General features: G+C 47.5%; 1 long non-coding RNA gene across 1 annotated transcript; it reads right to left on the bottom strand.

The window, feature by feature from the left end:
- Positions 1–9,592: 9,592 nt before the first annotated feature.
- Positions 9,593–15,581, bottom strand: Gm45913 (predicted gene, 45913). Its single transcript, NR_152163.1, has 2 exons — positions 15,245–15,581; positions 9,593–11,631 (listed from the first exon to the last, which is right to left on the bottom strand). It is a non-coding gene; the product is annotated as a predicted gene, 45913 (long non-coding RNA).
- Positions 15,582–18,718: the final 3,137 nt, after the last annotated feature.

The raw sequence follows: 18,718 nt of genomic DNA, 5'->3' as shown, positions 1-18,718 counted from the left end.
GAAGCAGCCAGCGTGGGATCACAAGGGGTGGCAAAAGAATTGGCTTCCTTCTGCGGGTGAGAATTCCCCCGTCACTAAGCCAGCACCACAGCTCAGCATCAGTCTCCCATCCTCTGGCCAGAATCTTCCTGTCTCATAAGCATGGCGTCTTCTCAGGCTACATCCTGTTGTTAACTCCTAAGGGCTGTGGCGCTCTTCAGTCTCACCCGTCTTTCAAACACAGGGATCCTGTTACAGGCCTGTTTTATTTAATAGTGGCCATTTTTCTTCTGTCTTTATAAACAGGGCACCTTCATTTGCCCTTTTGTACCAAACGACCCCCAGTCTGTGCTTTGACAGAATTCCACTTCAGCCAGGCAGAGTGAGGGCAGGGGCACCTGGGCCATACCATCTGTGTTAGTCAGCCCCGTGTCCAAACCTTGGAGTGTTCATCTCCTCCGTTTCTCTGTTTCAATGCACAGATGTGCTTCCTGCTGGAGGTGGGACAGGTGGTCACCTGAACGCTCTTCTGGCTTCTGAACTTTTCTTCCCATCTTGTCTAACAGTATCGGTCCTCCGCTTCTCTTTTCAAATTCCTTACAGCAATGGGATAGCGTCACTGAGCAGGTGACGTGCTTCAGACACGCCTGCGTGCGTATTGACCTCTGCAACTGTCTACGAGGTAGACGGGGACTTGTTATCCCCGCCTGACAGCTGGAGAAGCAGGCACAGAGAAGAGCTTGTCTCAGTTCGACAAATGGTAAGATCGGGTTCACACCCAGCAGACAGTCTAAAGTGCAGGCTGTTGGCCCGGTGGGTGCTGAATGCCTCCTCCGTGGGCCAGGCCTGGCCTGTCTGTGCTCTGGGGAAGGAGTGGTGTGGAGAGCAACGCAGAAACGAAGACTGAGGTGAACATGCAGCTCAGCTTGGGTCCTTGTGCTGTGTACATGTGTCGGGCCCCGGCCTCTTCAGATGCTTAACCTGTGCAAACAGAGTTGTGCTTAATGCTTGTCTTTGCAATCAGCTTCATTCGGGACACCGTTTGAGAGCCACCGCTCTGCCTGCCCTTTCTCCTAGGCCTGTGTGACAGGAAGCACCTCTCTGGTGAGTTCCACGAGGCACAGAATCTTCATGTCTGGGAGCTGTCCTTGGAGAAGGACAGAGAGTACCTCCCCTGTTGTCCAAGATCTGTTTCCTTCTCTGAGTGATTGTCCTGGATCACTTTCAATTCCTGTCTTGTTTAGAGGGAGAGACTTGGAGATGGTGGTCGGCTGTCAATGACCAGAGACCAGTCACTTTAAACAGGCCCCGAAAGGTAGGGACATTTCAGCTGGTAGGAGATTCAGGCAACTGAAGAAACGCCTAGAAGCCAGGCACACACACCTGAATTGTCAAAGGGCAGATCTAGAAAACCAGATGCCATGTGATTTAAACAAATGAACAAAATCAGTTTCTTTGCCCCTCAGGCCAGTGGCTTCCAGTTCATGATCCTCCTGCCTCAGCTTCCTGAGGGCTGGGGTCACACAGGTGTGTGGCACACCTAGCTAATGGCAGGTGAATTTGGAATTACTGTGAGAGGAGAAAACTAGAAGTGGAGTTCTTGGCAATGTCTATGACCAAAGGTGGGGGTACCAGGAAGAACAGAACTGTGGGGTTCAGTAGAGACCAAGGGTGATACTTGATATGAAGACAGGCCTTGCAGTCTCTTCTGTCACCTGGGGGAGGGGATGGGGAATAGCTTGGCTCTTTGAGCCCTCTATTTGTGTGGCTGCGGATTTCAGAGGTCTGAGTTTCTCATCACTACTGTCTTGGTGTGTAGAGTGTGCTCTGAACCCTAAACTTCACTCTCAAGAACATTGCCCAGAAGGCTCAGGGATACAGCAGAGCTTCAAGCCCGACTCCTCCCTTCTCTCTTGCAGAGACAGATCTGGAGCCCTTTCACCCACAGCAGGATGCTGCTTAGTGAGGCTACTGTGGTGGTGGCGGCTGCCTGGGACAGCCAATGCTCTGGCCTGGAGTGGCAGGGCAGGCAAGTGGCAGAGAAGGTCATGACACTCTTCCCAGGTGTCCTGCTGCCCACAGACCCTGTGGACTCCTAACAAGCCGCCTTGGCCAGGCTGTGTCTATGCCAGGCTTTGCCCAGCAGCTGTTTCCTGCACCTTGGGTTCCTGACAAAAGCAAAATAATCGCTCCTTTCCACTCCAGCAGATGGTCCCCAGAGGAATTCTGCCAGGTGCTCCAGGTTCTCACAGTCCTGCTCTAAAAAATGATATACCATGTTGGTCCCCTGCAGATCACAGGGTTTAAAATTAAAATGAAGAGAACTGAAAAAATGTCAAAACAGCAAGAATTCGGTGCTGGCTCCTCTCTGTGGTTGGTGGTCTGGCATCTTCTGTGCACCCGAGGAGGCAACAGTCCCAGCAGGTACCCTAAGCAGGTTCCCAGAGCAGTCCTCCCCCCAGCAGGTACCCAGAGCAGCCCTTCCCTTCCCCCCAGCAGGTTCCCAGAGCAGCTCTGCCCCTCACCCTTCAGTGGGTGCCTAGAGCAGTCCCCCACTTCCAGCAGATATCCTAAGCAGGCCCCCAGACCAGTCCTCCCCCCACCAGTAGGTGCCCAGAGCGGGCACCCAGGGCAGGCTCCCGAAGCAGGTGCCCAGAGCAGAGAGGTTAGGCTTGCTTGACACTGTCTGCTTTTAGTGGGAGCCTTTCTCAAAGCAGCAGCTGCCCAAGAGGGAGCGCTATCACCTACGTTCAGAGGAGAAGTAAAAATCCCATTTTCTGTCAGGACATAACATTCTCTAGATGATCCTTGAAGGCAGATTAGTAAGCAAGAGAAACGCCAACAGGTTCTAGGATATGTGCTTCATACACAGAAGCATCCTAGGAGCTCTAGGAATGGCCAGCACAGGGCCTCTCGAAGACTTTAAAAAATTCATTCTTCAGTCATTTCGTGTATGATGTAGTGTATTTAGACATATCCAGTAACTGCTTCGTCCCCCAGTTCCTGGCAGACTCCCCTCACATCCCTGCATCCTGTCCCAGCTTCATGTTCCCCCTTCCTCCTCCTGAGTGCAGCTAGTCCTGCCTATGAGTGGAAGGTGCCAACCTCTGGAGCATGGGCAACCTACCACGGGCCATCTCCCTGCAGACATCTGACTTGCCTTCCCAAAGGGACCATCAACTTCCAGTATCCCCTTGTCTTAGTTAGGGTTTTACTGCTGTGAACAGACACCATGACCAAGGCAACTCTCATAAGGACAACATTTAATTGGGGCTGGCTTACAGGTTCAGTGGTTCAGTCCATTATCATGAAGGCGGGAACATGGAAAAGTCCAGGCAGGCATGGTGCTGGAGGAGCTAAGAGTTCTACATCTTGTTTCAAAGGCAAACAGGAGAAGACTGGCTTCCAGGTAGTTTGAAGGAGGGTTTCAAAGCCCACCTACACGGTGACACACTTCCTCCAATAATGCCACGCCTACTTCAACAAGGCCACACCTCCAAATAGTGCCACTTCCTGGGCCAAGCATATTCAAACCACCACATTCCTCATGTAGGGGTGGGATCTGGGGAGCCCCTTCTCTCTCCACGCCAGACTGTTGGCTGACTGGATCTTGTGCAGTTGTTACAGTGTTATCCACTTACAAGGAAAGCTAATGGAAGATAAGGGCCCAAGAGGAAGATAGATTATGCAGATTTTCTAGTGCCTTTGCTACATCATCGAGGGTATACTGGGCAACATCTGACTCTACTAGGATGTAAGTTTTGTCTTGGTGAATGACATGGGCCGCACCTTCCCAGACTGCAGAGGGCTCTCCCACTGGTTGGGTATTGTCGTGGAAGTGTGTTCTGTTAGAGGGAAGAATAAACACTTTTACTAATCATCCAAAGAACTTTGAACACAGGCATGCCCCAGCCTGGGTAGACTGCTTACTAGCACGAAGACTCTTAATCCCTAGGATCTGCATAAAAAGGAGCACTTTCATTTCAGTAATATTTGTCTGTGTTCTAAGAGGCAGTATGTGTTTCTTAACACAGTTATAAGGAGGAAAAACCAAACCAAACCAAAACAAAAAAACAAACCAACCAAAACAAAACACTCATGTCCTTACCAATAATCACAATAAAAATAACCAGCCTTCAAGTTTTGGATTGGTTCCATTGAAAAAGTGCTTATGAACCTCGCTGTGAAAACCCGAGGTTCTTTTTTTAATATTTTTTATTTTTTATTTGTTTTTATATTTGAATACTCTGTCGCTGTCTTCAGACACACCAGAAGAGGGCATCAGATTCCATTACAGATGGTTGTGAGCCACCGTGTGGTGGTTGGGACTTGACCCGCTGAGCCACCTCTCCAGCCCCAGCCCTTGCTGACTCGTGGTGACTTGAGTTGATGCTGGCTCAAGGTTTGGGGGAAATCGGGAGGCTCCTATGAAGCTTTGTTTTCAAAGGGATCATGTCTAATGTCCAGAATTCAGGATGGGTTAGAGCCACCACAGCGACTGAAAGGGAAAAGAAAAAGAAAGGAAGCACACTCTGTCACCCGACCATGTTGCGAATCGGAAGAAAGGGCGCCATATTTGTGGTGAGATAAAAATAAGGCCAGGTGCGCTTGTGCCCTAGCACATTCCTGTTGGCTGACTGAGCCACAGATGCCTGGGCGTTTGAGCTTGTGAGGCTTTATGCTAACCATCAAGAGCCTGCTGTCGTCTCTACTTCATGTGGAAGCGAAGAGTTATTTATTTCTGATTTCCAGGAAAGCCATTGTTTAAATCCACATGCTGTTCTGAGCTCTTCATAAAAAGCAGACGGCATTTTCATTGTGGATTATTTTTTCAGACTCAAGGCCTGCGCTTGCTTGCCTGCTGAGAGCTGTACCTGCCCGCCAGGCTCCAGGGATGCTGTGATTCACGTTTCCTTTTCAGCTGAATTTGAACCCCAGGAAGCATCGAGTGAGTTCTCCTGCTGAGTATCCTCCCACTGGCATTAATTATGCAACTTGAAATTACAGAAAACCCATCAGATCTTCTTTCAGTGGAAGAGGTTGGAAATCTATTCTTAATTTTTAAATTTCCTCATTCCTTTGTTTTGAGAGAAGGTGTCAGCAAGCCCTAGGCTGGCCTTACAACTCACTGGCAGCCCAGGTTGGCCTTACATTCACTGGTAGCCCAGGCTGGCCTCATACTCACTGGTAGCCCAGGCTGGCCTCATACTCCCTGGTAGCCCAGGCTGGCCCCAGAATCACTGGTAGCCAAGACTGGTTTTGCACTTTTGATCCTCCTGCCTTGTCTTCCTAACTACTGGGATTACAGGCGTGCACCATCATAGCATCTGGACTATTATGATAGTTATGATAACTGAAGCAATGCAGCAAGGCAGCTCTTGCTGAGTCAGCACTGCCAATAAGAACTTCCCGGGTTAAAATAACTCATATCTAGATCTCTTCTCCCTTCACAATGAACCGCTCACTGGCACTTTCCTTCTGACTTGCCAAACAGAAGCAACAGCATGAGTGGATAAATAAAAAGATCAGAGGAGTGTGCGGGAGTACTTTGTTCTGTGAGCAGAGACCCAGCTCTGCACGCTTGGAGCCTCGCCCTGCAGCAGCCACCTTCTCTTTTAACACGTAGTGACAAATAACCTTTCCAGACTTGCCTTGTGAGTCCCATTTTAGAGATGGAGACACCGAGACACAGGATCAGAAGACAACTACACCTGTTCACATGTATTTACAGTTCTTATTTTTAAAATCTGGGTTTTGCCTTTCTTACCTATTTTAGGGCCTATCTATTCATGGACAGGGAAAGGAAGTGTGCATTTATTTAATTTTTATTTGTTTACTACCAGACCAAAGCTTAATCCATACTTTACCATGTAGCTCATGTGTGTTCTGATTTTTTAAAAAAATTATTAGATATTTATTTACATTTCAAATGTTGTCCCCTTCCATGGTTTCCCCTCCAAAAACCCCCTATCCCCTACTCCCTCCCCCTGCTCACCAACCCACCCATACCCACTTCCTGGCCCTGGCATTCCCCTACACTGGGGCTTAGAGCCTTCACAGGACCAAGGGCCTCTCCTCCAACTGATGACCGACTAGGCCATCCATGTGTGTTCTGATTCGTAAGTATAGTCATGGTCATTAATGGTGTGTGATGCAGGGAGGGGGAAGGGGGAGGGGGAGGGGGAGGGAGAGAGTGCTGAAGACCAGTCTGGACTCAAACTCAGAGGTCACCTGCTTCTGCCTCTCAAGTGCTGGGACTAAAGGTCTCTTCTCTTCTCTTCTCTTCTCTTCTCTTCTCTTCTCTTCTCTTCTCTTCTCTTCTCTTCTCTTCTCTTCTCTTCTCTTCTCTTCTCTTCTCTTCTCTTCTCTTCTCTCCTCTCCTCTCCTCTCCTCTCCTCTCCTCTCCTCTCCTCTCCTCTCCTCTCCTCTCCTCTTTCTTTTTTCCTTCTTTTTTCCCTTTCTCTTTCTTCCTTTCTCCCTTCCTTCCTTCCTTCCTTCCTTCCTTCCTTCCTTCCTTCCTTCCTTTCTTTCTTTTTTTCTTTCTTTCTTTCTTTTTCTTCCTTTCTGCATTAAAAAAAGGCACCAGGGATTAAATGGACATAGGCTCTAACAAATGCCAGGCTTGTGCTCTATCCCTGAGCTGTGTCTTTATCTGCCTTTGACTGAATTTTTACCTTTTATTTTGAGGTTCTTACCGACTTGTCCAGGCCCCTCCACAAATCAACCAGCTTGGGTGTGCATTTATTTGTTTTTCTTTTTAAAAACCTCTGAGACTACAATATAATTATAACATTTTTTTCCTTCCCTTTCTTTCTCCAAACCTATATATCTTTCCCCGATCTCTTTTAAATTCAGTCTTTTTTCTCACTCATTGTTTCTGAACGCATATATGTAAATGTGTATTTCTAACTATAACCCACCCAACTGTATAATGTTGCGTGTATGGATGTTTTCAGGGCTGACGGTTTGGCACAGGACAACCAATGGTGTCTCTTCCCTGGGGAGGGCCTGCTCTCCGGCTTCCAGCTTTCCTCAGTTGCCTGGAGTTCGTTGTGTCTGGTAGAAGCCTTGGGGGCTTTCTCCCTGTCTGCTTTGGCATGTGCACTGGTGTGGTCCTTGTTTCAATCATGTTTAGGCAGGCATGCTGGTGGGACTTTATGTGTGCAGCTTCGGACATTCCCAGGAGACACAGCCGCACAGGAAACTCCCTCATCCTTCTGCTCCTGCAATCTCTTCATCCATCTTCTGCCAGGCTCCCTGAGTACTGGGTACCAGAGAGTCCTGTGATGTGTCCGCTGGGACTGGGCCCATAGCTCTGCATCTTGATTGGTTGTGGTTTTCTTTATTTTTATCTTCCTTCAGAGGGATCAACATTTGTGTATCCATGTATGTATGCATGTATGCATGTATGCATGTATGCATGTATGCATGTATGCATGTATGTATGTATGTATGTATATCTCTGCACATGTGTGTGGGTATGCATGCATAATTGTATATGTGGATGGGGGACTACAGGACAACTTTGGCTGTAGTTTCTTAAAGACTGTTTATCCACTTTTTTTGGTGGTGGTGGGGTCTGTTTTGCCCTGGGGAATCAGGCTCATCAGAGAGCAGGGTTCTGACGTCAGAATCCATGTGCAGACACACCTGTCTCTGCCACCCTAGTGCTAGGATAATAAACACAAACACACACCCCACTTTGCTAACACACACACATACCTCACCAACACACACACACACATACCACCTGGCCAACACACACACACCCCACCTCACCAACACACACACACACACCACCTTGCCAACACACACACACACACACACACACACCACCTTACCAATACACACCCCCTACCTCACCAACACACACACACTACCTCACCAATACATACACATCATCTCGCCAGCACAAACACACACACACACACCACCGCCAACTGAGCTAGCTCCATAGGCCATGGCTATTCTTTGTAATAGTGCATATTTCTATTTATAGCTGAGGCACTAGTGAGCATGCTCATAAACACAGCAGTGTGTAACATATGCATGTCTATAACATAATGCTTCACTCACAGGAAAATATAATCTAACCAATGAGAAAGATGCTCAGTATGGGATAGTGGAGTGAACTTGGCACTCAGAATTCTGGTTTTCTAATTCTAATTTTGACAACTGTGTACGATGGAGAAAGATGAATAGAACTGGGAGTTATGAATCAGACGCGTTTGCACTTGCTCTTCCCAGATTCATCAGGAGCCTGAGCAGGACAAAGGCCAGGCTGCAGACAGCAGACTCTGGCTCCTATGTGGATGTGGAGCGCCTCTGCCTCCAGGCTGCTCAGCCCCGCTTTGAAGTGATGCTTAGGAACAAGAACAAGGCACGGGGATAATGCCAGAGATTCTCTGCATGCTTAACACCTTGCACACGGTCCACTGAAGTCGAACACCACCCTTTGACCTGCACCTCCATCCAGTGTGTTTGCTTCACAGGTAGGAGAACCGTGCCTATGGAAGAGTGAGTTGGCACACACACACACACACACACACACACACACACACACACACACATACACACTGGGAGATGGAGAGTGGCATCAATTCCAAGCCACCTGTGAGCACCTCGCCTCCTTGTCAGAGAGCTGGGCAGGAGCCAGCATCTGTACACACCGATTCCCCGTCTAGTAACTGAGACTCGCCCTGTCTTTCAAAGACAAGCTGTATGTTATTTGAAGAGGCTTTCGAAGAAGATAATAAGAAGTCCCACAGGGAGCGGGGAGGCATGCTGTGTACAGTGCGAGGCCCCAGAGTAAGCTGGCCTCTGCTCCTGAGCACTTAGCTCATAGGGCGATACTTTGGGGTCTCTGTACTTGAAAAAGACTAGTAGGGGAAATGATAAAAGTAACTGATTTTTGCTTTGTTTTGTTGTTTAATTTTTGTCAAATGTTAAGTAATTGGGTGTCTCAAAGATGGCTCTTCTCATACAGGTTGAGATTCCCTGATTGGAAATGCTTAGGATCAGAAGTATTTTGGATTTTAAATTCAGATTTAGGAATACTTACATACGCATAATGAGGCATCCTGGGGATGGAGCCAACTCTAAATTCAAATTCATCATGATTTACATGTACCTTAATATACATACATATACACAAAAATACACAACTACACACACATGTACATGCACATATACATACACATGCACATACAGACACACATACACATGCACATGCATATACTGACACACATACACGTGCACATGTATAGAAACACATACACATACAGACGCACACACAGACACACATACAGATGCACATACTGACACATATACACATGCACATGTACATACAGACACACATACAAACACATACACCCAGACACATGCACATACACATGCACTTACAGACATACATACAAACACACATAGACACATACAGATACACATACAAACATACATACAGACACATGCACTTACACATGTACATATAGACACACATACACACACACAGACACACACACACAGATATATACACATACTGACACACATACACACACAGACATCTGCACATACATAAAGTGCAGACAATGTGTTGGCCTGACCTCTCACAACTACAGAAACAGCAGAGACATTTATTTTAGCTCAGTTTCAGAGATTTCAATCCATGGCTTCTTGAGGTAAGGCTTGATGTCATGGCAAAGAGCATGTGACAGACAAAGATGCTCACCCCGTGAAAGCCAGCATGTAGAGCAATGGGAGGGGGCAGTGGTATTAAGATACATCTTCAAAGGCGTTTGCCCTGGTGGCTTCCTCCAACCAGATCCCACGCCTTAGTTTCCCCATCCTCCAAATGATGGGGATCAAATGATTCATCAAACAATGAATCCATTGATCTCTCATGACCCAAACACCACTGAATAACTGACCAACTGATCCACAATTGTGTACCAAGCCTGCGACACACGAATCTGTTGGAGCACACTTCCAAACCATAGCAGCAGTTACAGTTTGGTGTCCTAGCGCCTGTGTTGACCACATCCTGTCATGAAAGTCTACTGGGGAATTTTCTACTTGTGACATTATGGTACTCAATATGTTTCAGAGTTCAAAGGATTTCCTTTTTCAGAGCCTTGGATTTGGGAAGCTCAAATTTGTGCTTTGTGCGAATACTGCGAATACTTCTACTAGTTGACTGACATGTTCAAGGGCGGATCGGCAGCTGAACAGTGCCGTCCTTGGCAGATGCTGGGAAACAATCTTAACCCCACCTTTTCCCAGTCATTTAGCTTGGGTCACTTGTCATGTGTGCTGTCAGTAAGGGCTGACAGCATCATCCTGTGACAACTAAGGGTGTGTGTGTGTGTGTGTGTGTGTGTGCATTTATGTGTGTGTATGTGTGTGCATTTTAGTGTGTGTGTATAGTGTGTGTTTGTGCTTGAAGGCACACAAGTGGGGTTCAGAGGACAATCTATGAAGGTACAGTCTCTTCTTCCAACATCTAAGTCCCAGCTATCAAACTCAGTTATGATCACAATGTCTGAGTTCTTAACTCAAGACACATTGTAACAAATGTCTTCCCATCAAGGGCTCTTTTATATGTATGTATGTTTTGATCAAGCCTATTCCCCATTTCCTCTCTTTTGATGCCTCCCCCATTCCTCACCATGTTCCCCTCCCAACTTCATATGTTCTTTAAAAACAAACAAAAACCGCACTGAGTCTGAGACCGTCTAGTGCTGTCTGGATTACACAGGTGTAGGACCATCTACTGGAGCATGCATAGCCTCTCAAGGGTCACAGCCCCAAGAAAACTGACTGTCTTCCAGAAGCCACCAACTGCCAACAGCACCTCATCAAGAGGAACCCACATTTTGTACAGTGTGTGTACATGTAATTTTACATGCTTGCAAAAAGCAAACCAACAATAAACAAAAGGATACAAACATGCTTTGTACATGAGAGGAATGATGGTGTGGTTATAGGCCATGGAAATAGTGGATGTGGGGGATGAGGAGAAAGCCTGTCGGGATGTGCATGGGAGAGCCAGGTTTAAAGGCAGTGAGGGTCGCTGTCTGAAGTAACAGAGATGGAGGGGTGCCCAGGCACAGATGTTGACAGGGCAGAGATGGATCGCCCAGGAGAGAAGTTCTGAGGTTTTTAGTTGAATCTTCCTGGAAGATGTGGGCAATTGTTCAGAGACTTACGCAATAGCATAGGAGAAGCTGTATGCGGCAATGGTGGAAGACTGTGGATGCCAGAGAGGGACTATTGGTATTGAATTCAGAACGTTTTAGTCACCCATAAAAAAAAAAAAAATAAGGTATTGCTTCTGAGCCCACAGTGTCCAAGGCTTTGTGGAAACCCTTCTGATTTTGAGAGAGCCATTCACCAAGTGCCTAGGAATCGCCTCAAAGTCTTGAGCCTTGACGCCGTCTAGTGGCTACTCTGTAGCTCTCTGGTCTCTGTCATGAGCGAGCACACAAAGCTGGGTCTGGATCACAGGCTGGCGTCCTTCTCTAGCTTGCACTGGGGTCCTCAGTATCAGCACTACCTGTCAACCTGCTACAAACGCAAGCACAGGTGCACATCTGTAATCCTGGCACTCTGACGGCAGAGTCAAGAGGTCTTAAGTTCAACACAGGATGTAGTGAGACCCTGTCGAAACAAAAACAAAACCCAAAAATATCAAAAACCAAAATGACCAAAACCCTTCCAAGTCAACCCGAACTTGCTGTGTTAGGCGGTGTTGGTAGGAGGCATGCACATTATAAAAGGCAGTTTATTAGACTGGCTGACACGGGGCCTGGGTCATCCAGCAGTGACTGAAGGCATATCATAGCTGTCAGACAACAGAGATGATGCCTCTGTGGCCTCTGTCTGGCACTGGAGTCCATGGAGACCCTTTTGTAGACCCTGGCACTCAGCCTACAGGGGGAGCTAGAGATGTGTGTGTGTGTGTGTGTGTGTGTGTGTGTGTGTGTGTGTGTGATGGGCTGCCTGTCAGAGGGTGCAGCTCACTTTGTGGCTGAGCCTTCTTCCCTTAGTCAGTCCTTTCAGGAGATGCTCTCACAGACACGCCCAGAGATGTGTCTCCTAGGTAATTCCAGATCCGTCAAGATGACAACCAAGATCCACATCATAGCAAGCAAGCATCCAAAAAGTTGTGTCCCCACCTCAGATTCTGCTGAGGCGGAATCAGCAGGGTGGGGGTCAGCACCTGCATTTTACCAAGACGTCCTGGAGACCTAGATGGGATGAGTGCTGGGACCCTAAACACTACTGTTCTCTCGCTCCAGTCATAGGCTTTCACTTGATGAAATGACAGCAAATGAAGTGTTTTGTGCTGGGGAGACACCATCCATGCTCTAGGGGATGCACGAGTGTGTAAAACACACACACATATTCACACACACTCATTCTCTCTCTCACACACACTCACACATACTCATACACTCTCACACACACTCATTCTCTCTCATACACACACTCACACATACTCACACACTCCCTCACACCCACATTCACCACTCTCTCACACACACAGGCACACACTCTCTCTCACACACACACTCACTCTCTCTCACATACACACTCACATATTCTCACAAACTCTTTCATACACACACACTCTCACACACAGACACACATTCTCACAAACTCTCTCACACACACTCTCTCTCACACATACTCTCTCTCACACATACACTCTCTCAAACACTCCCTCACACACTCTCTCTCACACACACACACTCACACATACTCACACACTCTCATTCTCTCTCTCTCTCTCTCTCTCTCTCTCTCTCTCTCTCTCTCTCTCTCTCTCACACACACACACACACACACACACACACACACACATCCTGTACAATCCCTCACTGCTCTCAGGGATCCAGAGAGTGTAAGAAGCCAGGAGAACCACAGTTACACCAGGAGAACAAGCAGGGGTCATTTCAAGAAGAACTTCCCTGAGACACAGATGAGAGCAAGGTTCCTTTCTCTCTCTTCTCTCCCCATCCTTCTCTCTAGTACTACTGAGTACTACACTGAGTACTAGCCTCCTGAGTGGATCGACTGAGTACTAGCCTCCTGTGTGGATCGACTGAGTACTAGCCTCCTGAGTGGATCGACTGAGTACTAGCCTCCTGAGTGGATCGACTGAGTACTAGCCTCCTGAGTGGATTGACTGAGTACTAGCCTCCTGAGTGGATTGACTGAGTACTAGCCTCCTGAGTGGATCGACTGAGTACTAGCCTCCTTAGTGGATCGACTGAGTACTATTGACTACTAGACTGTGTTTTGTGGGGTGCTTAGCAATAGAGCTGGCTTCTATCCACTAGAGGCCAGTAGCACCCTTCAGGTTTCAGTTGTGACAACCAATAATGTTAAGATATCACCAAGTGCACAGCCTTGTGGCATGGCAAGGAAGGATATCTGACCTCCATCAGAGAACCATAACCTTAAAGTGAGGGCGACAGTCTTCCCTGATGAGGCAGGGTTATGGCTGCATTCCAGGGCACCCCAGGAGCCAGGGGTGGCTTGAAATTTGTACATATTATATCTTTCAACCTTACAATAAGCCCGTTTACAACAAATGATTGCCTGTTTATGAATGCAGAATCACCAGGTAAGTTGTTTAACCTGGTGCAGTCCTGGACTCATCTTAGCCATTATGTTCTAGAGCAGAGTACAGAGTACACATATGCGTTGCTTTTTGTGTATGTGTGTGTGCATACAAGTATGTGTAGGTATGTGTGTGTACATGTGCATGTGTATGTGCGTGTGTTCATACGCATTTGTGTGGAGGCCAAGTCGATGTCTGGTGCCTTCCTCAATCTCTTTCCACCTTATTTGAGGCTAGGTCTATCCGGGTGCAGAGCTCCCCGATTTGGCTAAGCTGGAGCTCCAGGGACTTTACCTGAGGATTGGAGTCCCACCTTCCTGCTTGTGTGGCAAGCATCTTAGCAGCTGAGCCACTTCCTAGTCCTGTCATGTATTTTCTCCATCTGTGTCTCCAGCTATGAACCTGCAAGCATCTCCCTGTCTCTCTTCAGAATTAAGAGACGCCTGGAGAAATAGCCAATAATTGGCCAGTGCCCAGAACTGATTTTTCCAGACCCGTGAGTTAGTTGGCCAAAACCCCAAATATCAAAGAGGGATGCCTGCTTCGATACCCCCACAGGGGTTGCCTCGTGCCCAGGAGTCCTCCGCCTCTGTTTGCTACCCCTGCTTCTCCCCAAGTTCTTGGTGGATGAAGTTCTTGGTTCTTCCATTCCCTGCAGCTGCACATGCCTGGATATCAAAGGCTTTGTCTGCTGTATGGTGCCTCGGGGCCATCTCACACCATCTGAGGCTGCTAGGTCCAAACCATGAGAATGCAAACAGGACCTGGATAGAGTTCATGTCAATCAGTCGCTTAGCATTTACCCAGCTGGAGGCAGCATCTGCAGGGGGTTGGCATTGTTGGCAAAGCAGCGGCTGATCTCAGCTTCACTGTTTGAATGTTGAATACTGAGTTTGATTGAGCAGGTGGGACCTGTGCTTCTTTAAAAATGCCACTTCTAGAGCAAGGGTTTCCTGGCACTCCAGGTGACCATGATGTACAGCCAGGATCTACTACTGTCTGCTGGTCTGAAAGGGCTTGGGGCTGAGTATTTAGCCCCAGTTTTTTCATAGAGAGATCCCAAGTTACTTAATGTCTCTAGGCCTCAGTTTTGCACCTCTGTGAAATGGAAATTCATGACAGTGAAACTGTGATTGGTAAAGTGACAGCCCCGAGCCAGACTTCTGTGACCCTTGACCTTCTCTCCATTCTCCCTCCATGTGCTTTGAGGCTGCGGCTGTGCCTCATCTGCTGATGGACACTTGGGTTGCTTCTACCTTCTGGCTCTGTAAATAATGCTACTGTGAGCAGGGTCTGGATTAGATGGTGACTCTGGCTTTACCATTTTGAGGACCTCCCACACATTTCCACTTCGTCACTCCCTCTCACATCCCCACAAGCAGTGCATGAGGCTTCCCACCTCTCCATATCTAAGTGGGTCTGAAGTGGCCATGGATAGACATAAAAATGCACACATATACATCTTTTCCAGCCTCAGGGTTCTACATTTACCAGTGACTCTGCTCCAATGTTGCCTCCTTGTAGGTTTTGATTTTTCAAACCTACCTTTAATAAGGGTTCTTAAATGCTTTAGCCTCCCTTCTAGCCCACCACCCACCAGAGGTTGTGGAAAAGAAAGGTTATTAGCATATGGGGGGAAAGGACCTGTTTAGAAATTGTTCTTTGGAGCAAATCCAATCTGCGTTGTTAGGAAATCAGCAGCGGCAGCTAGATCCACTCACAAACACTTCATGGATACACCAGCAGTCCAGTTCAGTAGAGTCAGGATAGTAAACACAAATCAGCCACGGTGGCACGACCTAGCAGAAACAGCCAGGCCTCAGTCCGATCAGTATGAGTCAGCAGGAGGGACCAGGATCAGCAGGGAAGCCAGCGTTCTCTGCAGTGCCTCTCTCAATGAAGTGAAGATCCGTGAAGATGAGGACTGGAGACAGAGAAGCGTTGCAAAGCCAGCTAGGCAAGCCTCCCGTCGCTGTCCATTGAGTCCTAGATATACTCCCTCTAAATATCACTTGTCCTCCCGAGCGTCTTGCCTCACTACATGAGCCTGTTTCATAAAACTCCACATAAGTGTGTATCAGCTGACCTCACTCTGCCAACTGGCCTGAGTCCGCGTAAGTGGCAAGAAGCCGCAGAAACATCTTGAGAAGTACTTAGGTGCTTTTCTCTCTATGGAGTCACAACAAACCTAGCTCAGCAGTGCAATGTAAGGGGAACCAATGTATGCTTGTCCTTAGCGAAGAACCCTTCATCACGCATCCTTTCATGTGTTTGCTTTATCAAAACATTCTTTCACCTGTGTCTGCTTCAGTGAAATGTCCCTTCACATGTCTGCCTCATGAAAACACTATCTGACACAACTGACTTTCTAAAGAGACCAGAAGTCTCCACCTTACCTCCTCCTCCTACCTGCCCCGATCCCATCTCATCCTTAAGGTATTAACTTAAGCTACATACCGCCTGTACAGCTGCCTTTGGAGTCCCAAATAAGTCAGCTCCTTTTATATACTATTTGCTCCAATTTCTTTGCAGCACTTGACATAATTTAAAATAATTCGGCAAGTGATTTACTTTTTAATCTGTTGTCAGTTTATGGGGAGAGGGGCTCTCCATGATCATGTGCCCACCATGCAAATCCAGACCTAAGCTTAATGACTGGCACATAATGGGGGCTCAATAAATGGGAGCTCTAATGAACTTAGGTACTCTTGTTTTTGGAAAACATGTTAAATAGGGTGCAAAAGAATGGTCATGGTGTTTGTGCTGGTTTGTATATGCTTGGCCCAGGGAGTAACACTATTAGTGGGTGTGGCCTTGTTGGAGTGGGTGTGGCCTTGTTGGAGTGGGTGTGGTCTTACTGGAGTAGGTGTGACCTTGTTGGAGTGGGTGTGGCTTTGTTGGAGTAGATGTGTCACTGTAGGCGTGGTTTTAAGACCCTCACCCAAGCTACCTGGAGGCCAGTATTCTGCCAGAAGCCTTCAGATGAAGATGTAGAACTCTCAGCCCCTCCTGCACCATGCCTGCCTGGATGCTGTCATGCTCCTGCCTTGATAATACTGGGCTGAATCTCTGACTCTGTAAGCCAGCTCCAATTAAATGTTGTTTTTAATAAGAGTTGCCTTGGTCATGGTGTCTGTTCACAGCAGTACAACCCTAACTAAGACAGTGTTGTCAGCAAGGGAATGGATTTGCAAGCAGGAAAAGACAAAGTAAACCAGGACTTGGACCATGTGCTTGTGTTCTGAGCTGCTTGGAAGAAAATAATGCACCAGGGTCTTTCCTACTAGACTAAGGTTGTGGTACTCAAGGGACAGCCAGCAGACATGCCAGCATGGGCCTTTCTGCCTTAGGCTGGTCTGGACTCTCTCACTTGCTGCTTCCATCTCCGTAAGACAGAGACCATAATGGTATTCCTCCTTTCCCCTGCAGCAAGTGCCAAAGGAGTGACTCTGTGTGAAGCACTCAGAGAGAGGCCTGGAATGGCAAGCGCTCAGTGATCTGAGCAATGTTTATTTATTAGCTCTCACTTGAGGTTAGAGAGGTCACCCAGGCTGAGGCTTCTATCAACTGCTCCTTCTATCTGCTCTGACTCTTCAAGGCTATATTCTTCTCTCCCTCTGATGGTGTCCAGAATGACCAGATCTTAATTTTTTCTTATCAACTCTCAAGGATCTTTTCATATTGCGTGGGAAGTTATTACAACCACATTGCCAATATTGCACCAACAGGAGAATCAGGAGAGATGAGGGACCTGTCTCCTACCTTAGAGGCTCTTTGAAGTCATGGGCTCCCCTCTTCTTGTCACTAGCAGCTCAAGCTGATCCTTGGGACCTGATTAGAGTCAATGAGCTCTTCCGTCTCTAGGTCCAGGGTTTTGGTAGCTTTAGATGTAGGTCTTAGATCAAATGGAGACTTCCCTTAGCAGCTGTGGAAGTCTCAAGTACCTATGGTCTGGAGGTAGTAGATGTCAATGGTTACACTAGTAGTGTCTTGGGCCCCAAATCTGCAAAACTGTGCCACTGTGGGTCTCTTTTTTCCTTGTGGGCCACATGGCAAAGGGAGCAGATGTGGCAGGATTCGAACAGCTGTAAGTATGGTAGAAAGAAGTTCCTGGAGTCAGCTCCAGAGAGACAGCTCATTGTATTGTTCTGGGGGTAGGGTATATAAGGGCTCTTAAGGTTATGGGCAGGATCCCAGCACTTGGGAGGCAGAGGCAGGCGGATTTCTGAGTTCGAGGCCAGCCTGGTCTACAAAGTGAGTTCCAGGACAGCCAGGGCTACACAGAGAAACCCTGTCTCGAAAAAATAAATAAATAAATAAATAAATAAATAAATGGCAGACTCTGAATTGGTCAGTCTAAATAAAAAAAAAAAAAAAGATTATGGGCAGGAAGAGCTGATTGGTCATAACACAGAACCTAATTATCATACAGGGGGAAGGGTCAATTGGTCATAACATAGCACCTAATTATCTTATGTGCAGGAAGGAAGAGCAGTGATTGTGTGCTGAGTCACAGCTCTTGCAGGAAGAGGTCTGGCATTTGTGCTCAGACACATTTTCTAGACAAGTTCAGGCAGATAAAAGGAAGCCCTGTTGAGAAAGGAGTCCTCCACTTTGTATGAGCTCAGAGAGCCATCCGGGCATGGCAGACTGCAACCTTGTAGCAGGGTTCTCCAGCATGCTGCCATCACTAAAGTTAGTTATAAAACATCCTGGTCACTTCTTACTCCTGAAACCCATCAGCAGTTGCTCCCTCCTCCCTCCCCACACCTGCAGGACTGACCTCATGCAATACTATTCTACTTTCAGCCCTCACAGGGGAACTCTTCTATAATCAGAATTTAAATCTTCCTTTTCCGGAGAGAAGGTTCCAGCATAATGAGGCCTGTGTTAGTTATCTATTGCTGCATAATGCATTATCCCCAAATGTATGGATGTGAACAGCACTTTCTTTCTCACAGTTTGGGGTGTGGGGCAGGAATACAGGAGAAGCTTAGCCAGGGAGGACCTTGCATGAGGCTATGGTGGACAGGAGTGCCGTCTGCAGGCTTGGATCCGCATCCAAGCCCATTCACACGTCTGTGGCAAGATCCAGCAGCTGTGAACTGGGCAGCTGGA

This window comes from Mus musculus, chromosome 5 (genome assembly GCF_000001635.26).
Source record: "Mus musculus strain C57BL/6J chromosome 5, GRCm38.p6 C57BL/6J".
Classification (NCBI taxonomy): domain Eukaryota; kingdom Metazoa; phylum Chordata; class Mammalia; order Rodentia; family Muridae; genus Mus; species Mus musculus.
This window is presented reverse-complemented; position numbering and strand designations above follow the sequence as displayed.